This window comes from Manis javanica, chromosome 6 (genome assembly GCF_040802235.1).
Source record: "Manis javanica isolate MJ-LG chromosome 6, MJ_LKY, whole genome shotgun sequence".
Classification (NCBI taxonomy): Eukaryota; Metazoa; Chordata; class Mammalia; order Pholidota; family Manidae; genus Manis; species Manis javanica.
Window position 1 is genome coordinate 90061196 of NC_133161.1, and position 26039 is coordinate 90087234.

The following is a 26039-nucleotide window of genomic DNA, read 5'->3' on the forward strand; positions in this document are numbered from 1 at the left end:
ACCCCCTTTCCTCTTACAACTTGGCTTACTACTGCATGGAGAAAACCAAATTAGTAAGAAGAGAACTTGCAAAATCAACTGCTACCACATCTCTCATCTCACCTCCATCTACTCCCATGTACTCTGCTCTCCCCAACATTAGTGCAAATGATCTGTTCATCCTTCTCTGAGCTAACTCGTCTTTGGGCACTAGACTCGAGTTGCCTTTGCCTTCTAAAGGCCATCGCTGCAAGCAGTTCTCCCCCACTCTCCCATTTCATTGTTTCCATCAACAAAATGGAAAATACAAGAATGCTGTTATTTCTCAAATCATGAAAAGAAAATAAAAGTCCCCTCTTACCCCAATTCCTTTTCTTCCCACCACTGCCTTTTTTTTCTCGGTCACTTTGTAACACAACTCCTTGAAAAGCTGTCTCCAGTCCTTCTCCTTAGGTTTTCTGTTGAACACACTCCACTTAGGTTTTTCTCCAGTGCTACTGAAATTGCTCTTGTTATGTGTCGATGATCTCCACACTGCAAAATCCAACGATCATTTATTTGACCTCCATTGGCAGTTGACTTGCCATCAGCACTTGACCCATTTGATCACTCCTCAAAACATGTCTTCACTAGGCTTCTGGGACTTGATGGTCTCCTGTAAGCTCTCCTTCAGTGACCACTCCTTCCAGTTTCCTTTGCTGATTTCCCCACATCTGCCAGAACTTTAAGAGAGGGAGCCCCCAAGGTCCAGTCCTTCTCTTCCTCATGTACTCTCACTCCCTAGGTGATCTCATCCAATCTCATAGTTTTAAATAAACCTCCCATAAGTCCCACCTAACTGCAGATACCTATATGGACCTGCATACTCAAAATGCAGCTTAGATGCCTGATAGGCATCTCAAAATCACCATGTTAAAACAACAACTGCTGATATTCCCCCTAAAGCCCACTCTTCCCATGACCTCTAACAGACAAGTTCAAACTATCTCCATCCTGTGGCTCAGGCCAAAAACTCTAGTGTTATCCTTGCATCCTCTTGTTTCTCATACCCTACATTCAATCCACAGCAAATCCTATTATCTCTGTCTTTAAAATATATACAGAATCATAAGCCTTCTTACTGTTCCCACCAGATCCAAGCTATAGTCATTTCTGGATTATTATAATAACCTTCCTATTTGTCTTGTTGCTTATGCTCTTGACTCCCACCGCATTTATTCTCTTGACAGTGCCAGGGTGATTTTTTTTAAATGTAAATTAGATCTGACCTTCCATCTCATCTAGAATAAAAGCCAAAGTCCTTTCAATGACCTGTGTGTGCTACATGACATGCACCCTCCCCACCCCACCTCTCTGGCTAAATAAATGAATGAGTTAATGAGTAAATGGATAGGAAGAAAGAGGGAAATGGGATGAGAGTGATACTAGAGAATTTTTCAGGTGACAAAGAACCTTTTTAACACAACCAAGGAGTTCACACTTTATTTGAATTCAGTGGGTAGTCATCAAAAGTTAAGAATTTTAGTAAATAAAGATCTCCAGTAAACTCTTTCTAGGATCCAGTCTACATGTCATCTTCTAATACAAACCCTAACTTTAGTTCTCTACCAATCACCCATCTGTACCCAGAAATCCAGTCCCAGCAAACTACTTTCTGTTCCTTTAATATGTCACATTTTCAAACCTTCATTACTTTTCTCTCTGTTCCTTCAGCCTGGAATGCCCTTCCTTTTGTTGTGTGTCTGAAACATGTCTACTTTAGAAGATGCGCCTTAAATGCCATCATAGTTGTGAAGTGCTCCCTGACGACCCCAGAGAGTTATGTTTTCTTCTCTGGGCTTCCCGAGTGCATTCTACCCCCTTCTGTTATGGATTTTATCACCTCACTATAATTATTTGTTTACATATTGCCAAGACCCTGGAGGACAAAGTCTGTGATCAGTTCTTGATGAGGCCCCTACTCTTTGCATACAGTGTCTTCAACCTAGTGGATGCTCAATATACGTTTGTTGAATGAAAATGAGCCAGCAAAATTGAATGAAAATTAATAGAGGATATGTATAAGAGAAACCTGAGGAGTGAGATGTCATCAAAAACAAAAGGAGGGTTTTCAAGAAGTAAGGAGTGGTCATTATTTCAGAGATTTAAATAAGCTGACATATGTCATTATATTTAACAAGTAGGACAGATTTGGAGATGCAATAGTCAAGGATCAGTACCATATAATAAAAATTATTAAGTATGTTTAATTCATTATGAATACTAAATATATTTATATATTTAATGTAAATATATATAAATTTATAAATATTTAATTAATTATTTAATATGATTTAATATGAGGAATTGAGTGCTCAAACATCATTAGGGCTGGATAAACGGGGTTTAGACTGCACCCCTGGACTCCCAGGACAGCACTGCAGAACTGTCCCACCAGAGCAACCCCAACTTCTGCCACAGAGGGAAAACTAGAAATCAGAAGACCACAACCAGAATTGTTGGCTCTAGAGCCACTACAACCTGATACATCTGTATCAGGTTGATACCAATGACTACCCTATATCTCTGCTAATGCTGCCGCAGGAAAACACATTTCCATGACTATGCATTAGTTTTCTATTCCATAGAAATATGTAAATTAATACAAACTCTTGAAAGAATATCCATTTATCCCAATTCTGTAGGTCTAAGATTCAAGCACGCTCTACTGGGTCCTCTACTTAGGGTCTCACCGGTAGAAGAAGTCTAGGTATCAGCAGGCTGGGTTCTTATCTGGAAGTTCTGGGGAAGAATCTACTTCCAGGCTCTTTTGGGTTTGGCATAATTCAGTTCCTTGAAGTTGTAGGACTGAGGTCTTTGTTTCTTGACTATTGGCCAGGGGTCACTTTCAACTTCTACAGGCCATTTATAGATCCTTCAATGGACATTCTTACAGGCACTCTCCCACATCATAGCTGGCATCCAGATCCCTCATGTGGACACCCCTCTAGCTTCAATTACTTCCTACAGCCAGAGACTTTCTACTTTTGGATGGGTTTATGTGATAAGATTAGACCCATCCAGACAATATCTCCATTTTTAAGATCTACTGTGCCATATAAACACAACATGATCATAGGAGTGATATCTCATCATAGCCATAGGTTCCCAGAATTAGGGTATGGAACCTCGAGGACTATTTTCAGAATTCTGCCTACCACATTGTTTGCAAAAAAGCAGTAGAACTAATACATACACCTTTCATCTTCTGCATTAGTCAAGATTTTCCAAAGAAACAGGTCTAATAAAATAGATATCCATATAGAAAGAGATTTATTATAAGAAATTGGCTCACATGGCTGTAGGGGCTGACCAGATCAGAGTTCCAAGAGCTACAGGATGAGTGGGCAAGCTGGAGACTCAGGAAGAGCTGATGTTTCAGTTTGAGTCTGAAGGCAGGATAAACCAATGCCCCAGTCAGGCAGCAGGAATTCCCTCTTGCTTGTGGTAAGGTAAGCCTTTTGGGTCTATTCAGGCCTTCAACTGATTGGATGAGGCCCACCACATTAGAAATGGTGATCCCCTTTACTCAATCTACTGATTCAAATATTAATTTTATCCAAAACACCTCTACAAAATAAACAAATATGTGGGCACCCTTAGTTCAGAGGAGTTGACCCATAAAATTATCACTCCTTCCAAATCTCATGCAAGTGCATCCAACTGGCTGGACCTAAGTCCTTTCCAGAATCCCAGCTGCAGGGAAGTCACAAAGCTCAGGAAGGTGTATTAGAACAATGTCTTTCAAACATTTGACTCCAATTTACTATAAGAAACACATGTTTCATCACAACCCAGTGTAAGCACATGTACACACACACACACACACACACTATAAATGAAACAAAATTTCATAAAACAATACTGATTCTCACTAAACAATATACTCTTGTATTTTCTTAATGGTTCTATTTCATTTTAAACTATGCTGATCTTAACCCACTAAATGGTTCCGTGACCTCCTAAAAAAGCAAGGCATCATTAGGGAGGTGGACTGACTTTGAGGATCAATCGACTGTACCCACTACAAATGATCTTTGGGAAGCAATTTTCCTTCAGTTCTATGTCGCACAATGTCTGATACATAATACCACGATTGTTAAGTTTAAGTGAATATATATAGATAATGGTTTTTTAATTCAATCTGAAGACGCAAAGTCTAAACTCTTTTACAAGGGTAGGTCTATATTCATCCAATAAAATAAAACAATGGGTTTCAAGGGATGCCCTTTTGCTGCTTCTCACTCCCAGTCAGGAATGCTAAATTTGCAAATCCACTGGAATATATGGGACTCATTTTTCAAGGGAGAAAAATGACTACTAAAGGGATGTTCATGTGCAAAGCACAGACATGACTAAATATTGTAAACAGGTATTGAAGCATGTAGAAATTGTCAACTTCTGTGCCACATATAATAAGCACTTAATGACTCCCTTGCATTATCATGTCAATGTATAAGGCACAATTTAGAGAATGCTGTTACTGTTAACACCAACTTTCAGGTTTCATATTTCTTTTACACACTGCCAGATGGTGAACTGTGCCTCTTCAACAGGAAAGGCCCTAAATAAAAATTCATTGTTGTCCTACCATTCAGTCTCTCTTACAAAGCTGGTCTCCAGTGGAATGACTTATTTGTTTATATGTTTGATTTCTGTTGCTTGGATAAGCATAGACATCTTCCTGAGTGCAGTGTTTCCATTTAGCTGTGCTCATGCCCTAGACAGCTTTCAACCATCAGCCCAAAGAGTTCAACCTGAATTGATCTTTATCTCTGTTGCCTCATCACTGGCAGAGTTTCACACAGTCAGATTTTGTTCTGTCTGACTGAGAAAAAATGAGGAATTTTGCCTCCTTAACCAAGGATCCTATTATAAAGTCTTCCTCATTGAGTTGTACAAAAGTGTTAACAAGGGGAAAATGGGGGCATTATAGAATCCAGAAGCAAAGCTTTAGGGCTAGATTCTGGTGGTTATAGTAAAACCTTAACATTGCTTAAAGACTAGAAAACATTGAAACCAGTGAAATTGTGATGGTTTGGGGACTTTTACTATTAGGATTGTCAAATGTCTGAATATATGCTCTATAGAGAAGCAAAGAAACTCAATCATTTATTTAATAAAGATTTAATGAGCACCTACTATGTGTTATTTATTTACAGCTCTACTATAAACACAGAAGTGATCAAAACAGACCAAGTCCCTGCTTATTACATAGTAGGAGGAGGCAGAGAAACACTACCCAGGAAAGAAGCAGTTATAAGGAGACAAAGTACACATATGCCTGGACTCAGCACCTGGGACCTCCCACCAGCTCTGAGTTGCTTAGATAAACACATACCATGTAGCCCATCCCATCTAGGGACTATAGTTCCAAGAGTTATGACATATCTACAATTGCTACACATTATAACTGCCAGGGTGCTTCCCTTTCTCCCAGTTACATTTATTTTTAAGAAATCCTGGTTTTTTTTTTGAGGGATACTGGGAATTCAGAGAATCAGTGAATGCTGGAGGATCAGGTTGGCAATATTAGCCCTGGAAGTCACGAGGAGGGATGGTGTTTTCTTTATCAACAGCTTTATTAAGGTATAACTGATATACAGTAAACAGCACATATTTAAAGTATATAATTTGACAAGTTTTAACATAAGTATACACACATGTACACATCACCATATCAAGGCAAAGAACATATCTGTCACCTCTAGAATGTCTTTGAGTCCCTTAGTTATCCCTCCGTCCCACAATTCCTTAACTCCCATCCCTAGGCAATCACAGGTCTATTTTCTGTCACGATGGATTAGCTTGCATTTTCTAGAATATTATATAAATAAAATCATACAGGACATACTCTTTCTTTTTGGGGGGAAGGGGGGAATCTGGCTTCTTTCAGTCAGTCTAGTTACTTTGAATTTTATCCAAATTGTTGTGTGTATTAATATTTCATTACCTTTTTGCTTATCCATTAACGTATCAATGGATATCTGGGTTGTTTCCACATTTGGCCTATTATAAACAAAGCTTTTATGAACATTCATGTAAAAATCTTTTATGGACATACACTTAGATCTCTTTTGAGTAAATACCTGAGAGTAGATGGCTGGCTGATTTATGTGCTAGGTATATATTTAACTTTTCAAGACTGTCTAACTATCTTCCAAAGTGGTTTTACTATTTTTACATTTCTATCAGCAATGTATGAGAGTTCCATTTTTTCCATATCCTAGCCAGCACTTGATAGGCCAGTCTTTTAATTTTAGACATTCTAATGGGGGTATAGCATTATCTCATTGTAGTTATTTGCATTTCCTCTTATGATGTTGATCAGTTTTCATGCCCTCATTTGCCATTCATTTATCTTCTTTTGTTAATGTGATTTGTCAAATATTTTGCCAATTTTTTATTGGATTGTTTATTTTCACAATATTGAACCTTGAGAGTTCTTTTTATGTTCTAGATATAAGTCCTATATCACATCTATCATTTGCAAATATTTTCTCCCATTTTGTCTTGTCATCTCAGACTCTTAATAGTTTTTTTCAAAAAGAAAAATTCTTGGTTTGATGAAGTCCAGTTAACTTTTTTTTCTTTTAGTGAGTCATTCTTTTGGTGCTAAAGATGAGAAATCTTGGCCTACTCCAAGATCATAGCATCTTTTTCTTTAGATAGCTTTTAAAATGTTGTGCTACTGTATTCTAGATTACATTGGTTCTGATGAGAAATCTGCTTTCATTTTTATCTTTTTCCTTTGGCTTCTTTTAAGATTTTCTTTTTATCTTTAGATTGTGGCAGTTTTGATTATGGTTGCCTTGGTGTAGTTTTCCTCATGTTCCCTGTGCTTGAGGTTCACTGAGCTTGTTGGATCAATGTGTCTATAGTTTTCTTCAGCTTTGAAAATTCTTGTCCATTATTTATTCAGTTAGTTTTCTTGCCTGTTCTGCCCCTTGGGGATCCAATTACATTAAACCCCTTGAAGTCCTCTTTTCGCTGTTTTTTTTAGATGTTTTCCATATCTTCAAGCTATATCTTCAAGCTCACCTGCAATGTCTATATGTCATTAACCCCAATCAGTAATCATAGACCAGATTTTTCATTTTAGTCATTGTAGTCGTCATCTACTGAAGTTTGATTTAGGTTTTATTTATTACTTGCATGTCTCCATTTAACATGCTCAGTTTGTCCTCTAATTTCTTGAACATAAGGAATATAGTTTTAATAACTATTTTAGTGTCTTTATCTATCATCTGTGTGATTTCTGGGTCAGTTTCAGTTGATTAATATTCCCCCTCATTCTGAGTTTATTCCTGTTTCTTTGCATGCCCAGTAATTTTTTATTGGATGCCAAACATTATGAATTTTACCATGCTGAGTACTGGCTATTTTTATATGCCTGTAAATATGCTTGGCTTTTTTTTCTGGGACACAGTTACATTACTTAGAAACAGTTTGAACCTTTCAGGTCTTGCTTTTAAGCTTTTTTAGGCAGCACAAGAGAAGTATGTAGTTGTGGGGTAATTTTTCTCTAGTACTGATGCAAGATTCTCTTAAGTATTTCTATTAATGGCAGGTAAATTATGAGGTCTTCCATACTGGCTGTTGGGAACAGGCATTATTCTGGCCCCATGTGACCCTGGGCATTGTTCTCTCTAATCCTTTTGAGTTTTTCTTTGTCTGGCCTAAGACAGTTTCCTTATACACATGAGCTGATCAGTACTCAATTGAATACTCATGGCAGACACTGTAGATCTCTGGCATTTTCTCGGTGTGCAACTTTCTTCTCTCTGACACTCTGCCCTGTGACGTCTAGCAGCCTCCCTGAACCAACGACCCATCTCCACAATTCATGGAAACTGCTGGGCTTCGGCTGCTTTCCTCCTTTCTACACCACAGCCTCAAAACTCTTTCCAACCAGCAAACTAGGACACTGCAGGGATTGCTTCATTTATTTCCCAGTCTCTGCCTGGGATCACTGCCTATTGACTCATACCTGATGACTTGAGAAAAGTTGTTCAATATATTTTGTCTACTTTTTTAGTTGTTTCCAGAAGGAGTATAAATCTGGTACTTGTTATTATATACTGGCTGAAAGTGGAAGTGTTAACGCCAAATTACAATTTTAATGTTGAGTCTTATTTCTCTGATTTTTTAATTTTTTTTCTTCTTCTTAGATGATAGACTTAATGTGGACATATGGGAAATGACAATTGCTAGACATCGGGAGAAACTAGAGGGAATGAGATGACAGATGGAAAACATAGTTAAAAAAGAAAAAGGAAAGAATTAGGAATGGAATGAGAATAAATGATCAAATTCTAGAGAAGGGGATTGGTGAAGATTATCAAAACCATTTCAAATCCAGCTCTCACCTTTAACTCACCTAATATGTGGCTGCAGAAGGAGTCAATCTACTGTTTTCAACTTGAAAATGCTAATCTGTCAGTGAACTTTACCAATTTTAGTGGTCTTCATAGCAGATCAACAAAGGCAAAATATAGGTAGGAATTTGTCATCTCTGTTTCACAGAAAGAACAACACCAAAACTATTGAGTAAATGACAAATTCAAAGTCAATCAAACAGTGCCTGGGTGAGAACTGGAAATCTTAAGTATACCTTTTTACTATTTAGTTCAAATGATTACTAGCATCATTGCCCTTGGGAGAGAGCTAGTTGTGGCACAGAGGAAAACACTAGGCTTGGTGTAGAAGTCTTGGGTTGTAATACAACGCTGTCACTAATGAGCTTTGTGATCTGGAGGAGGCCACTTCCCTTCTCTAGCTCTGTTTCCTCAACTGGACACTGGAATCAGAGCTCCATGCTCGATGAGGGGTCACTGTGAGGGTTATATGAGATGACACATGTCAAATTTTACACAGTGCCTGACACTTAACAGTACCATAAGGTTCTGGGTATTATCCCTTTTAGAGTGATTTGCATTTTTGTACTGAGAGGATGCCTTAAATACAGAGAGATGAATATGTAACTATGGACAGTCAAATAAGAGCTGGACAGAGGCCTGGCTTACTCAGGCACTTCCTTCTACTCATCAGGCCATCTCAGCGCTGGGCTCCCTTCAAATCAAAGAATCAAAGTCAGATGACTTGAGATTCACCCACTAGGGATTTGACCTCAGATGTTGTTTAGCCCCTTTTGGCTGTTAAAATGACAGTAATGATAGCTATCATTTATGGAGCACGTGGTCTGTGAAATCAGGTGCTGCATTAAGCACTCTGCACATACTGTCATTTCCTCATAACCTTTGTTATTACTTCCATTTCATTGATGAGGCAACTGAGACTCAGAGATGTTAAGTAACTTCTCCAAGATCACACACAACACGAATGGTATGCCTGGGCAGGGCACCAACCCTGCTTCTATGCCTACACATGTGTTCTCAACCAAAGCATTATACTGCTTTCTCATCTGCATGTTAAGGACCCAGTGAGCTAAAGGCCGTAAAAGTTAAGATGGTGTGTGAAAGAATGATGCCCTCACTGAGTTCTTCCCTTCCCTCACCCAGAACATTCTCGTATTAACTGAAACCTCACTCTGTATAATCACAGCTTCCTGAAATCCTTCTCAAAGGAGCAGTCTGCTCACTCTTACATGACCCACCCATCTCCCATTCCTCAGAATTCCTTCCATTCCTTCACACAGGATTCTACTGCCACATTCAGTGTGACTCTACCACTTTTTTTTTCAATTTCAACATTTTTTTTGGTATCATTAATCTACAATTACATGAGGAACATTATGTTCACTAGACTCCCCCCTTCACCAAGTCCCCCTCACATACCCCGTTAGTCACTGTCTGTCAGCGTAGTGAGATGCTGTAAAATCATTACTTGTCTTCTCTGTGTTGCACAGCCCTCCCAGTGCCCCCCCCACATGCTAATCATAATGCCCTCTTTCTTCTTCCCCCCCTTATCCCTCCCTTCCCACCCATCCTCCCCAGTCCTTTTCCCTTTGGTAACTGTTAGTCCATTCTTGGGTTCTGTGATTCTGCTGCTGTTTTGTCCCTTCAGTTTTTCCTTTGTTCTTACACTCACATATGAATGAAATCATTTGGTATTTGTCTTTCTCCGCCTGGCTTATTTCACTGAGCATAATACCCTCTAGCTCCATCCATGTTGTTGCAAATGGTAGGATTTGTTTTCTTCTTATGGCTGAATAATATGCCATTGTGTATATGTAGCACATCTTCTTTATCCATTCATCTACTGATGGACACTTAGGTTGCTTCCATTTCTTGGCTATTGTAAATAGTGCTGCGATAAACATGGCTCTACCACTTTGAATCATGTTGAACAACTCCTCCTGTGAGCCCCAACCCCAGCTGACAGTCTTCGTGCTTCCTCTGCCCATCTTCATGCCCATCAGGTCCTTCTACCCAAGCCACTAACCCCCACTCATTTAAACTTTGGCACCTGACTCTCAGGCATCCTGCAGATTCTTATCATCTAGAGAATTTCCATATCTGCCCTCATGGTCCACCTCACTCTCAAGTCTCAGGGTCCTAGACTTCGTTCCACTTCAGCCCACTTCAGAAACCTACCTCAGACTTCTGGTGGCCCAAATGGGGCAAGCCCACTCTAGCCTATTTCTCCCTCTGATTGCAACCACACACTGGTCAAAATATAAAGAGCAACTACTTGAGAAACTTGAAAATTAGCAATAGCAGGCAATGGGGGAAGAGCAGAAAAACTTGAAACATGACCCTGTGATGGCTATTGTTATGTATCAGCCTGAGTGGGCCATGGGGTGCCCAGATAAAGCATTTCTAGGTGTGTCTGTAAGAGTGTTTCTGGATGAGATTGGCATTTGATCGGTGGACTTGGGAAAGCAGACCCCTCCCCAATGTGGGTGGACATCATTCAATCCACTGAGGGCCTGAATGGAAGAAAAGGCAGGGAAAGGAGAAATCTGTCCCTTTGCTCCTGCCTCATTGAATGAGCTGGGACACCAGTCTTCTCCTGCCCTATTGTATTTATACCATCACCTCCTCTGGTTCTCAGGCTTTTGGACTCAAACTGAATAATTCCTTTGGCTTTCGTGGGTCTCCAGCCTACAGATAGTAGATGGTGGGACTTCCCAGCCTCCACAACTGTGTGAGCCAATTCCTCACAATAAGTCATGCATGCATATGTGTATCTATTGGTTCTATTTCTCTGGGGAACCCTAATACAGACCCTTGTATGGAAAGTTTGCTTTTCCTCCTATTGTCTCCTGTGGCTGACCTGGGGGCGGCCCTGCTGTGGAACTCTGAGCTGGGTGTGGCAAGGAGAGGGACCCTGTCTTCCTGGCAAGAGGCAAAGCAGCTCCTATTAGAGAATGTGAAGGGAATCTCCCAGGTTTTTTTTTTTCTTTTCTTATCATTTTTCTCTTTTCCTCTTTCTGCCCTACTCCAAGAATAGTCTCAGTTGAGAGTTACATCATAGTGAAATGATCACCTAAAACCCCAAGAAAAAAGACCCTTAGTTTTTCTGGCCAGAAATACTGAGAAGCAGTTTGCAGCACAAACAGTATGAGGGGGAATGCCAGCTATTTTTTTCCTATTTTCTTGCTACTTTACCTCAAGGGCATCTGACTCTAGCAGAAATGTACAATAACAGGCCAGCTAAACCTCCCAAAGAAATCCTAGCTTTCAAGGCAAAGGTCTAAGAAAAGGGGCCCTCTGCAAGTGGAGAGTGTGGGAGAAATCCAAGAACAGGGAGAATGGAATAAAGGAACCCCCTATTCTGTGCACAAACTGACACAAATCCTAGTGCCTCCCCTGAGCACATGCATGGTATGGATACAATGCAGCATGGAAAAGGCTTACAGATTGGAAAGAAAAAAATAGAACTATCTCAACTTCCAAATGACATGATTATTTACATGAAGAAATCCCAAGAAATATACACAAGAAGTTTCTAGAATGAATAAATAGTTCAATAAGGCCCCAGAATATACAGTCAATATAAGAAAATCAGTTTTACCTTTAATATCAGCAATGGATCATTAGAATATGAAATTTTTTTAAGTACCATTTAAAATCGCACCAAAAAATGAAATACTTAGATTGAAATCTAACAAAAAATATACAGGATCTGTATCCTGAAAGCTACAGAAGACTGATGGAACAAATCAGGAAAATGTACATGAATGGGGGGATATGTCATGTCCATTGGCATGTTAAGATATCAATTTTCCTCAAATTGGTCTATAGAGTCAATGTAATCTCAATTAAAATTCCAGAATTTTTTATAGATACCAACAAGCTGATTATAAAATGCATATGGAAAGACAAAAGAACTAGAATAGCCATAGCAGTTTTTAAAAAGAACAAAGTTGGAGAATGCACACTACCCAATTTTAATACTTACTCCAAAGCTACAGTAATCAAGTCAGTGTGGCATTAAAGAAAAGATAGACGCACAAATCAAGGAGACATAACAGAGAGTCCAGAAATTAACCCCATATATAAGCATAGCCAACAAATTTTTGACAAAGGTATGAACCCATTTAATGGAAAAAAAATAGTCTTTCAGCAAATGTTACTGCAACTACTGAACATCTACATGCAAAAAAAATCAACCTTTACCTAAATTTATATCTTATACAAAAATTAATTCAAAAAGATCATGGATGTAAATGTAAAGTATGAAAGTATAAAACTTTTAGAAGAAAACACAGGAAGAATTCTTCAGAAACTAAAGTGAGGTGAAGGGTTCTTAGATATGACATGAAAAAGTACAATCCAGGCATTTTCAAAATTAGCAAATTGGGTTTCAACAAAATTGTAAGCTTCTCCTTTGCAAAAGACACTATTAAGAGAATGAAAGACAAGCTAAAAGCTGGGAGGCAACAATTGCAGATCACCCATCTGACAAAAGATTTGCAAGCAAAATATATTAAGACCTCTTTAAGCTTAACAGTAAAATACCAAACAATCTACCCAGCAAATGCTCAAGAAATGAACAGACACTTCACCAAAGAAAATGTACAGATGGTAAATAAACAGAGTACAAGTTGCTTACCAGTATTAGTCTTTAGGGAAATGCAAATCACATCACAGCTTCACACCCACAAGGGTGGATATAATAACGAAGGTTGGCAAAGATGTGGAGAATTTACAACCTTCATACACTGCTGGTGGAGATGTAAAATGGTACAGCAGATTTGGAAAACAGCGACAGCTCTTCAGAAAGTTCAACATAGGGTTGCCCTATGATCCAGCAATTCCACTCCTAGGTATATACCCCAGAGGAATGAAAACATATGTCCACACAAAAACTGGTACACAAATGTTCATAGCAGCATTATTCATACTAGCCCCAAAAGTGGAAACAACCCAAATACTTATTGCTGCTAAATAAACAAAATGTAGTATATCCATAAAATGAAATGTTACTTTGGCAACAAAAAGGAGCAAAGTCCTGATACATGCTACAATATGGAAGAACTTGGAAATCATTATAGATATCAACAAGCTGATTCTAAAATGTATACACAAAGACAAAGGAACTAGAATAGCCAAGGCTGAGTGAAAGAAGCCAGCCACATATTACATGATTCTATTTATATCAAACATTCAGAATGGGAAAATCCACAGAGACAGGGAATAGATTAATGGAAGCACAGGGCTGGAGGGAAGAGCAAATGGGGAATGACTGCTCAGTGGGTGCAGGATTTCATTTTAGGTGATAAAATATCTTGGTAATAGACAGAGGTGATAATTACACAACACTGTGAATGTAGTAAATGCCATTGAGTCAGATGCTTTAAAATGGTTAATGGTTAATTTTATGTTATGTGAGTGTTACCTCAATAAATTTTTAAAAAAAAAGCCTGGAATTCAGGACCCGTCATGTTAGCCATGCTCTCATGAGCACCCCATGGTTCACCTACCCTTTCTTTCTTCTGCTCCACTGGCTCTGACAATTCTTAACCATGGATTAACCTATCCACTAACTCTTGGTGATTGCCAGTCTTTGTGAGGCCCTCAACAATGTCTAATTCCAGAAGTTATTCCAAACATTTACTGCTTATCTAAGCTATAACCATGCCCTTCCCTTCATTCTTAACAAGTGGCAGTCATTTTATAATACAGAGTAAGTAGAAACTATCAGTTTACCTGGTACTTAGGAGGAGCTCAATAAATAAGTATCCAATAGATGAACAGGCACTCTCTGCTCTCCTACACTTCACTACTATGCAAATCAGTATTTGCACCCTTTGCTTCTGTCGTCTTGTCCTAAAAAAGGTTGCTCTATATTCCTCACCCCAAGCTAGCCTCCGTGCCACCTTCCATGGTTCCTTAGTGCCCTCAGGAGGAGTCTAGACTCCTTATGAAGGCATCTGTAGCCTCACTTTCCCTCAACCCATTAATGTGCGTTCTCACCCATCTCTGCCCCTTGACTTGGCAACTTCAGAATCAGTCTTCATTACCTACTTCAAAGCCCATGAAGCCCTCCCCAGTCTCTCCAGCCAATGAGACTTACTGGATTTCACAATAATAGTAGGTTATTGATAACATAAACAAAAACTATCAGGGACCTTTGGGAAGACAGATTCAATGAACATGACAAATCGAAGAAGAGTAAAGGGTAAATTACATACTAATTTAATAAGACATTATTTAAATTTTCACTCCCACTCTTTCATGAGTGGACGGCAGAGTTTTTTAGAGACTACATGGGACACTGAGAGGCTGGATGCAGAAGCAGATATGAGAACCCAGCTGTCTTATTAAGCCAGTCATCAAAGAGATTGACAAAAATGTAAAGCAGTGTTCCTTTTCTCATTGATTTTTGGGGGAAGGTATTGTTATTTTCCTCAAAAATATATTATTTGTGTTAACATGTATTGGTTTTATTATTGCTATTCTTAAATGATTAAAGTATATTTGAAATTTCTCAGTTTTCATTTCTAATACAATAAATATCAATGGGCATGATGCACATAAACAAAGCTCTTCGGGGTTCTCAAGAATTTACTTCAAAGGAGGCCTGAGACCAAAAATCTGAGAACCTTTGCATTTCACGATTGCTAAGCAGAGCAGTCGGCCTGCCTGAGGCTGGGCATCACATATTTGCAATGGAGCTGATTACATGGTTTTCTTCAACAGCATCTATTGGTTTTGGAACAGGAGAAAGGACACACAAAATGTGCTGTTGAGTTGATCCAGTCCAGGGCTTTGGCAGAACTCCTGTGGCGGCATTAGGTCAGGCTGCCTTGTTCTTCTTCATAAGGAGGATACACCCATCATGTTAACAAATTACTCTCCACATTTTTCAAGAATTGGGGAGATTAAGAGGTTCCTAATCCTGAACTTCCTTTTCCTTCACAAATCCCCTGTAGATCACTTTAATCTGGTTAATGATGTACTTAGAGCAGTTTTTCTGGCTTCTTACCATCTAGCTGTTCTGTTCAGTGACAGAAAGACCATCTATTCAACTTCAAGTCTGATCTGTCTCTGATGATATACACACTCCTGGGTCACTTCAAATAATGGAGTCTGTTAAATTATATATCCAATTGCTCTGGCCACATTATAAATTTCCATACAGCTTGGAAATTCAATAAAGGATTCCTGATGGAGATGGGCTATTGCTGAGGATTATGGTGACAGTGCATTGGTATCCAATAAAAACTTCTTTTGAGCTTTAGAATGAAACAGGCTCAGTCTAGACACTGAGGATTCAGCAATGAACAAAAAAGAAGCAAAAGCTGTTCTTTTGGTGTTTCGACATGGGTGGGGAGACTGACAAAGAAAAAAACAACTGAAACGGAAACTATGGTAAGTAACAATAAATGCTGGAGGGGTAAAGTGAATAAATATTTGGAGATGATAGAAGAATTGAGGTTATATGTATGAAATGTTAGATAGAGTGACCAGAGACAGTCTCACTGAAGAAGTGACTTTTAAAGTCAAAATGCTCAAATTGAATCACCTGGAGGTAAGCACTGTGGTATATACTTCTCTGGTGTTTACATACATGCATTAAACAAAATTCGCTCTGTAGCTTTGAGTCCCATCTTTTCATCTAGTGATATAACATGCACTGAAAGTGACATACTTAAGGACGTGAGGGGGCCGTGTGGTAACAGGACAGAAAAGTGGTCCCAATAGAAGGAGCCGCAAATTCCCAAAGGCAGGGGGAATAAACCAGTGTGCTGATGAAGAGCAAGGTGGCCAGTGTGGCCAGAAAAGAGGAGGAGGAGAAGGAGGACAGGGGGGTGGGAGGGAAGGAAAAAAGAGGAGGAGGAGAAAGAGAAGTCTGCAAACGTTGCCCGCAGAAGATGAGGCAGAGCAAAATCTGGCCCCTTCCCCTCACATTACCTGCTGGCATTCTTTTTCTATTTTTAACTGAGATACAACTGACATTCTTTGGCCTGTTTTCCTCACCCTACAAGGCTCATTCCATTCTTAGCATCTAATGGAAGCCAGAAAATGGAAAAGCTTCCAACAATAGAGTTTAAATAAATTATGGCATGCTGTATGACCTTTAAAATTCATAGCTCTGCAGAGCATTTATGACTTAGGAAAATGCTTATATCACTAGATGAAAAAGTGGGACTCAAAGTTACAGACCTAACTTTGTTTACATGCATATATATATATCACATATATATATGTGTATATATATATATATATATAGATGTGATATATATATATATGTGATATATATATATACACACACACCCTCCTTCTCAGAGAGTTATACCATGGTGTTAAAAGTGCTTACCTCCAGGTGGTCGAACTAGGAACATATTTTTTTTTCATTATTTTCTAACTTCTACAATAATCCTGTATTACTATTATAAACAGAAAATAATAACATTTAGAATTGAATTCAAAAATTTGTGCAGGATCATTTGAGTCAATAAAATATTTTAACTCATAAGTTTATTAGGTACCCTCAAGATATTAAGCGTGGTTTAAAATAGCCCAGTGTTAACACTGCTAAAGTTTGTACTACGATGTGAGTCAATAAGGTATTATATTTATTTGAAAGTCATATAATTAGCTTTACGCCATATTCTCTTTGCTTTGGAAAATAATTAAATAAACAGATTCCTCTGGGATGCCCACTTACTGTGATTAATATATTAACTTCCAAAATATTGTCTAAGTAGGTCTGTCTCCAAGACTGTACTACATTTAAAAGATAAAGAACTAGTAGAACACAAAGACCCACAGTGATAAATGTCCCTGGAAGCTCTTATTATTATGTTTTTGACTAAACATCTTCTTCCAAATGATTAAATTCTTGATGTTACAGGTAGACCTCTTTAATTATTTCAGTGTAGAGATTTTAAAACATACTGAAGTGATGAAGCAAAAACATGTTTTACGTTGTATAACCGTAGGCCTCTAACTTCCACAAAGTTAAAAAAAAAATAAACATCACCACTCCAGTCACTGCCCCATCTCCCTCTCCAAACTCAACCGCATCCTGACTTCTAACACCGCAGAATAGATTTGTCTGTGTTTGAAGTTTATAAAAATAGAATGAAACAGTATGCATTTTTTTCTCTTTGGCTTCTTTCATTCAACTTTACGAGGCTCATTTATGACATTTTGTGTGGCTGTAACTCAGTTATTGTCATTGCTGTATTGTGTTCTCTTGTACGCATATTCTAGAAGTTCGCCATTCTACTGTTGATAGACAGTTGGGTTATTTTCAGACCAGAGCTGTTATACTGAAGGCTGCTGTGGACATTCTCATTCCATTGTGCTCAGAAGGAAGCATATCTGCTATAGTGTGTTAATGTTTGGTTCACTGCCTTGGTCTTGAACCCTGGCATTAAAGTCACCCTGGTGCCTGAGCTCCAGTTAAGAGCCAGTGAGCTACACGTTGAAACCTCCAGACAAAAAGGACTAGAGGAATCCAGTTCAGGGCATTCTGAATGAATTGTTTCCAGAAAGAGGACAATAAAATGCAATGTAAAAATTAGCTTGTGTCCATATTGTCTTTGTCTTCCCTTTTTTTACTTCAAGTTCCTAAACCAAAAAAAATACATGCACTGGCTTTGTGATTGTGATACTATAGGTGGCCTCCAGATTCTTTTGAAAGTTCCCAAATACTCAAAGTCCTTTAGACACGTTTTAAAGATGCACTGCATTATGATTTGGCATACTGTGTGTGTGCTGGGTAGGAGGAGGTAGGGAAGAGAGAAAGGGAGGAGCTAGGTTATCAGAAATGTAGACAGACACTAGTTTGGTAGTTTGGTATTCCACCTCCACAAATACTAGACTGCAGAAAGGCCTCAAAAAGACTTCAAAAAAGCAAGAGTTAATTTTTCATGGTCCAGATCATAGCTTGTAATTCAATGAGATCTGCTTGATAATTATTGTTGCAACTGAAAATTTAGTTGGTGCTATTTAATTCCCTGCTCTCTTGAAACTGTTTGGACCCATGCCCAGAAGCTGTCTTAATAAATATATTTCAAAGAATGAAAAACAAAAATGTTCAATGTGTCTAGAAAGTACAGCAAAAGAGAACACTGAAATAGCACAGAGCTCTAAAAACATGTTCTTCAAGTTCAGTCTCCACTATGCTTTGGTACAGAACAATGGGCTATAATATAATTCTTTTGTGATATGTGCAGAATATGTTAGAACAATATTATTTATGTGTAGTTGGTAGTTGCCTTCAATGCAGAGTGTGAGAATTGTTTTAAGGTCCCACCTGATCCCCTGAATAGCTCCTTCACCAGCCTCCCTTCCTGTTCTGACTTTAATTCACTTGAAACCACTTGTCCAAGAAATGTTATGTGAACTTCGACCATGAGTCAGGATTCATGAATATTTCTGTAGGCATTTAAAGACCAGTCCTCACCTGCAAGGAATGTACAATCTTTTAGAGTATGGAAGGTCTACACTGACACAAAGAAAACTAAGATTGCAAGGCCAAGTATGATGTATCAGAAGAAGTCCAGTGAGCTGAGTGATCAGGAAAGGCTTCTCAGAGGCAGTAGGCATGAGCTGAATCTTAAAGGATGGTCAGACTTCTAAGTGGCAGGCTGGAAGGAGGAGGGCAGGAAGGAAGAGACGAGAACAGAAGGGCAGGAAAAGAAAGGGGTAGATATTCACAGAACAATGAGGACAGCTGTGTTGGAGTTTGAGAGTGGTTATTAGAGGTTTGTGACTATGCCTAAGGAGGAACATGAGATGATATACATACATAACCCAGCAGTTCCATACTTCAGTGGGGGAAGACCTTGTTGACAGCACAGAATTGGAGATAATCAACCAAACAATCTATATGGTAACAACTGAGCAATTTGAGAGAAACAAAATAATCAAGAAAGAAAACCCTAAGCAAAAGTCTCTACATATGTGAATTAATACCCAAAATAGAAGCAATTGGAATCCACAACCAATAAGACCACTCTTAAGGGGTTCGATGTTCTGTTAACAAAGCACCCTGCCCGGCTGTTCAGGCCGGAAACGTGGCACTCAGCTTCCGTCTCCCCCTCATCGGCCCAGATCCATACAGCAGCAGGCGCTCTCAGCCCTTCCTCCAGCCAAGGCCAAGCCAGCTGATCTCTCAGCACCTTCCAACTGGTCTCCTGCTTTCTTTCCTAACTTCCGTGACCCCCTCATCCTTCCCACACCAACTCCAATTCATTCTCTACACAGCAGCTAGAATGCCATCCCAAAATCCTGAACCTCAGCAGATCGTTGCCCTGTTAACGCTCACACAGTGGTCACCATTGCATCCCAGATGATATACTGAACTTGTAACATGACCACAAGACCCGGAGCTCCTGCTCCATCACCTCTCTAATGCCATCTTTTCTCATGCTCCCCTTCATTAGGTGATGGGGACCCAATCTCTTCTTTAAACTAGATCTGCTTTTTCCAGCCTCTGCTTAGAATGCACTTGGTATTCATTCTCTCCCTAGCTAGCTTCTATTATAGGTCAAAGCTGAAAGGCCTCTTTAAACGATCTCCCAATCTAAATATGGACCATGTATGTTTGATGCATCATTGTGTACCTGAGCCTAACCTAAGGAGTTCATTAAATAAATCTATAATGCATGAAATGGAGGGAATTCCAGCTGCCTCTCGGGTGTGCTAAACTACAACATAGATTGGAGTCCCAATTTTCTCTACCACCAAACTCAGTAACTCATTTGATTATTTGTTAGTCCTTGTTCATTTATGAAAGAGAGAAGTGTCACATCCCTCAAGCACAGAAGAAAAATATTGCATTTTTGATAGTTTAAGCCTCAGATGGCTAACATTTTAACCTACAAAAGGCCCCACCCTTGAGATCCAGTGCATATGGAAGCAGCGGGAAGTATGAGGAAACATCACCACAGTATTTCATTGTTTATTGAGTGGAATGTGGCAGGCTTTCTGCCATACCTTTTACATGCATTATCTATAATCTGACAACTATCCTGAACAGAGCTCTTATAGCCCCCATTTACAAAGGAGAAAAGTAAACTCTGAGAGATGATTTGCCCACAATCACAGAGCTAGTTGGCAAGAAGAATGGATGGTGCAAGGTCTTTAAAAAATCCACAACTTGCCCAATATAATCTCTGTGAAATTAGAAAACTGGGATGGAATTCCCACCTCTATGGATATTTCCCATAATGGTGGAAATGACATTTACCAATTATCAGCTTATTTTATAAGAACCATAAATGTGTTTTGAATAATAAAGAATACCATTCAGAAATAAACACTTTCTGATCCTACACTTCTGGTTGGAGGACTTCAGGGTTAAAAAAAACTAAAACCAAGTTAACATAAATTGACAAATAGAATGTCTCTGACCCAAATAATAAAAAATAGCCCTTGTCCCACATACTTAGGAAATATATGTGGCTCCCTGGTATGCATCAGAGCCTGTAGGCTGGGTGAGTAAATATTTAAGTGTGCATAAACATAACAGTGGCTTCTTTGGGAATTGTAAGTGCGCTGAAACCATAAACATTCAAGGAGATGCAGCTCTGTAAAGGAGAGAGATCCAAGTTGGCATGGCATGAAGCAGGAGGCTTCTTCAGCCTGCACATCCTAAGAATCCTGGAAAGGAGATATTGTGGAAAAAAACGAGGAGACCTGCCAGGTAACTGACTTGGAATATACAGATAAATTCCTTTCTTTATGAGCCTTAAGCTGAAGGTTTAAATACCACAAATTCTTAGAAAGAAATACCACATTCCCGTTAGAGAGGAAGATCTTTCTGTAAGAATTAAGAGAAAGAGAACTACTTTATGTAATAGTCTTATATATTTTATTTATTCCATATAACTTGCTGAAGGTGAAATTATTTCTCACTTACAAGTGAGGGAACTGTGGTCTAGATGGCTTAATTAATTTATCCATAATTGTACAACTTGTAATGGGGCTGGGATTTGAACCTAAACTTTTTGACTTCAGACACCTTTTCCTCTGGCAGTCAACTGTTTCGCATGGCTAGAAGAAGACATATGGGTTTATCTTATGGGGAAAATTACAGGATCACAAGATTCTGTGGTTGAAAGACATATGATTTAGGTATCATGTCATATTCATCTTTAGACACCTTGCAGAGCCTAATATATCATAAGTACTCAATGAAGGCTGGCTGGCTGAATCCCCTTATACCTGGGCTATTCCAATTCCTGTCTTTTCCATAATGGGAGACTATCTCCCAGAGAACAGCAGGCAGTAGCCAATAGTGTGATATTGTATCTCCATCCTCCAGGCAAACGAAAATGAGAAGAAAAGGCTCTTTTAATAATCTGTCACTAATTTTTGAACTACTTCAGGAAGTTAAATACATGTGTAGATTATTATAGCTGTTTTGGCCCTGTGAAGGCATCTCACCACTTGATTTAAGGAGGTGAGATATCCCTGATTTGCAGATGCTTCGGCGCACTAAGTGTAGGGAGTTCTTGTTATTTTAAGGTGCTCCATCTCACTTTCTGCTCTCACCTTTTTTGCAAAGTCCCATATCTAGCATTAGTGCTGGGAAGCTAGTTCTCTTCCCTCTTTAACTCAATTTAATTCTTGCCAAAGAATTAATCTCTTTCCTCTTTAACACAGATTTAATTCTTGCCAAAGCCAGCCCCAAGCTGCCTGACCAATTCTGAAGCCGTCCAAGGTGGACTGCATGTAAGTGGCACCACCCAGGCTGAGGGATCCTCCAGTGCGATTTGGTCAATATTTTTTTCCTAGTCTTGGCATTGTCTAATACAGATGAGGGAAAGGACAGGAACCAAGGCCATCGTTAGAAGATCTCCATCCTCACACTGGCCTCTGCTCCCTGTTGGTAAGCCGGGTGGCAGATCCTGGGGACAGGCTGGCCTCACTGTGCCCGTGCTTGCTCTTGCATGGTCACTTATTGCTTTCTCTCTGACTCCACATGTCCTCGTCATCCTTCTTTCTCCCAGGAGCCTCTGTTTCCTTGCTTGGAATTTGTGTCTGATTCCTGTAGATTTTAGATTATTCTCTCTAGGCCAAAGAGAGTCTTATTTCACAGTTTTTCCAGGAGTGAATTTTTGATTCTGCTCTGGAAGTACTTGAGGAAGGTAATGAATCGCATCTCTCAGTCTTTTTTCTCTTAAAAGTTTCCAAGTCATCAATCTGGGATGCTGTAATTAGTCATTCTTCTTAGTTACTAAGTGGACACTGATATTTGCAAGTAGTAAGTTCATCACATGGCAAAGCCCGTGGGCCAAGTGACGTGAGAACTAATCACATGGCTCTAAACAGCCTCAGCAGCCCAGCTGCCATTTGCTGCTGGACCCTGAGCAGGGGGAGCACATGGCCACAGCTAGAGCTGGCAGGAGTTGGGGTGCTGGTCAGGAATCCTTTCACCATCAAATTCAGGGAAGGAACATATGGAAAAGAGGTATTAAAAAAGCAAATCACTTTTCCAATTCTGGTTAAAGGTAGAGGCTGGAATGTCTTATGGAAAAATGAGAAGGGTCTGTGGGGACTGATGGGCAGTGGGGGGAGGGTGGCTGCCCCACGCAGCCTGACGGCTGTTTGAGCAGAGCAAAAAATAGGCACTACCAGTGTGGAGACACCATGAGGGAGGGCAGGAGAGGCCATTTGGACACGGGCTCAGCAGTAGAATGGCATCCATGTCTAGGAAAGATATCACAACAGTGACCAGAAAAAAGCAGGGGCAAGCCCCTTATGCATTGGTATAAGCCACATTAGAAGCCACCTTAGAAAATCCATTGACCCCTCAACTATAAGGGACCATTGAGGGTTAAGGGTGCTTTAGCTAACAGAAGCTGAAGCAAAAGGCCATTGCTAAACCACAATGAGATCCCACCTCACACCCATCAGGGTGGTCACCACTTTTTTTTTAATCAGTAAATCAAAAAAACACAGAAAATAACATGTGTTGGTGAGGATGTGGAAAAATTGGACCCTTGTGAATGTAAAATGGTACAGTCACTGTGGAAAACAGAAAGGCAGTTCCCTCAAAAAATAAAAAATAGAATTACCATATGATCCAGCAATTTCACTTCTGGCTCTGTCCCCAAAAGAGCTGAAAGTAGGGTCTTGAAGAGATATTTGTACACCCATGCTAATAGCAGCATTATTTACCATGGCAAAAAGGTGAAAGCAACCCAAGCATCCATCAGTGGATATGAATGCACTAACAAAATATGATATTCATGTCCAATGGAGTATGATTAAGTCATAAAAGGAAGGAAATTTTGACATATGCAATAACATGGATAAACCTTCAGGACTTCATGCTAAGGGAAATTGGCTAGTCTCAAAAACATAAATATGATCCGACTTATGTGAGGTACATAGAATGGTGAAATCCCTAGAGACAGAAAGTGGATGGGGCTTGCCAGGACCTGAGAGGCATGAGAAGTGGGAAGGTATGATGTAAGGAGCACAGAGTTTCGCTTTTCCCAGATGAAAAGAGCTCTGCAGAGGGATGGTGGTAATAGTTGCACAGCTACATAAATGTACTGAATGCCACTGAACTGTGTGTTTAAAAATTGTGAAGAAGGTAAATTTTATGTTGTCTATATTTTACCACAATTAAAACAAAAGTAAGGCCACTACTTCATTCCCATATTCTACCCTGAACACCTGCACATACACTCCTACCCCTATCTCCACAGCCATACATTTGAGGCCAGCAGACTTGCAGAAAACAGTTCACCTTCCATGTTGCTGAGCTAAGCCTGAAGATCTCCGTTCCTGCGTGACTGAGACTATAAAATAAATTATCATCTGACATTCAGTGCCTGATGGGTGTCGTAAGCCATCTGGCTGGTCAAATAAAAGAACTGGAAGTTAATTTGACTCCCTGTCTCCTGTGTATCTACCACCCATTGGCTGAGTCTTGTTCATTGTGCCTCCCTAATTTTTTAGATCTATCCTTTCCTCTCTATTCATTACTTTAGTCCAAGTCTTTCACTTGGTTTTGGCAACAGCCTCCATTAATCATCTCCCTGCCTCCAGTTTCACTCCTTCTAGACTTATCTTCCCCAGGGCTGCCAAAAGGGTCCTGCAAAAGCAAGTCTGATCACGTCCTGTCTCTCAGAACCTTCCAACCGCGTCTGTTGGGCTCCAATGTGCCTCCCTGAGGCTTGCAAGGTTGAAAGGTCCCCCTCCATTCTTGGGATCAGCCTGACTTAGCTTCACCTCCTACCTTCTGCCAATTCCCCACTCCTGCCATATCCCAAGATGGTACCTTCCAGCAATATTAATGATCACCTTTCAAACATGCTGTCTGATGTCTATGATTTTTCACATGCTTTCCCTGGGTCTGGAAATGCTCTTTATACTTGCCAACCTGAAAAAAGCCTAGTTAGCTTTCCAAACTCAACTAAAATCAAAGCCTTCTCTTATCTCTACATCACACCCCCATCATAGCCTGAATAAATTTAAACTCTCCTCCTTTTCTTTAATTTAAACACAATTCTATGCCGGTTCCTGTCACAAGGCATGAAAATTCTCTCTCTTTTTTTTTTTTACATTCCTCATTTCCCTACTGAACTGGAGTTTCCTAAGAGTAAGCCTGCATACTTGGTATATGAGGTTTGCTGAATGAACTCTGTTAAAGAATTCAGCTCACTAAAGTGGTCATGATGATTACATTTGACCACAATTATGAAATTTAATTCTAATAAAATTGTGATCATAAATATGATCCATTTATTAAAATCAAGTGACCATAATTACAAAATTTCAGTCAATCAAGGAATCTACATTTTCAACAAACTCCAGACCCATCCAGTCCTGTTTTTCAGGCATTTATATCAGAATATCAGGATTTCAGGTTTGGGCACCAGTTATTTTTTTAAGTACTCTAACTGGAAGAAAGGACCTCAAAACGACTGGCAGCCAAGTTTACAAAGCTCTGATCTCATCTGTTCACCTATGACTGGGCTGTAACTTCCTATATCCATACCAAGAAGATAGACGTTATTTTTTTATTTTTACTTCTTTTTTCGTTTTAGAATCTTTGGGGACACAATTCTAGAATCTCCCTTGCCTTATAAAATAAGTAAAATCTAGTGTTAAAATAAACATGAAGCTACCATAGCTTTTTTTTTTAATTGAAAGAATTGTTTTATAATTTTCAAATGGTTTTGAAGTCCTTTTCTGGGCATCTGATCTTTTATCTCCTGTTTGGCATGCTGTTCTCTAAATTTACTATGTCTTTGAAAAAATAGTTCCAGCATTACTGTTTCCTAAGAAGTCTTGGGGTCATGACATAATGAGCTGGCTAGCCGTGAGTTTATTTTTAGCCTAGAGATTCTGATCCAAGCTGGACCGCAAGTGGTAAATGCCTGATTTCTTTTTCCTGCCCTGACATTTTCCTGTGCTTGTGGGCAAATCGTCCTTCTCAGGGAACATCCCACCTATGAATCTTTGCTTAGCTACAAATATTTCTTAATTCCCCAAGCCAAAGTGGAGCCTTTAATACCCATAGGTAGAAAATACTGAGCAGTCCTTTCAGTATCCTTGTGTTTTGTAAAATGAACAAGGCGATCTGTAGCAGGCCCTCTGGAAGGAACGATGATGAGGAAGGTCACCTGGGACTGT

The 26039-nt window shown here is 39.4% G+C and overlaps 2 long non-coding RNA genes across 3 annotated transcripts in view; one reads left to right on the top strand and one right to left on the bottom strand.

Annotated features, from left to right (window-relative positions):
• Positions 1–26039, bottom strand: part of LOC140849941 (uncharacterized) — a 194431-nt gene that overhangs the window by 164125 nt on the left and 4267 nt on the right. The window lies entirely within an intron of this gene.
• On the top strand, positions 17031–24290 carry LOC108398445 (uncharacterized). Its single transcript, XR_001853418.3, has 3 exons — positions 17031–21090; positions 22053–22278; positions 24107–24290. It is a non-coding gene; the product is annotated as an uncharacterized lncRNA (long non-coding RNA).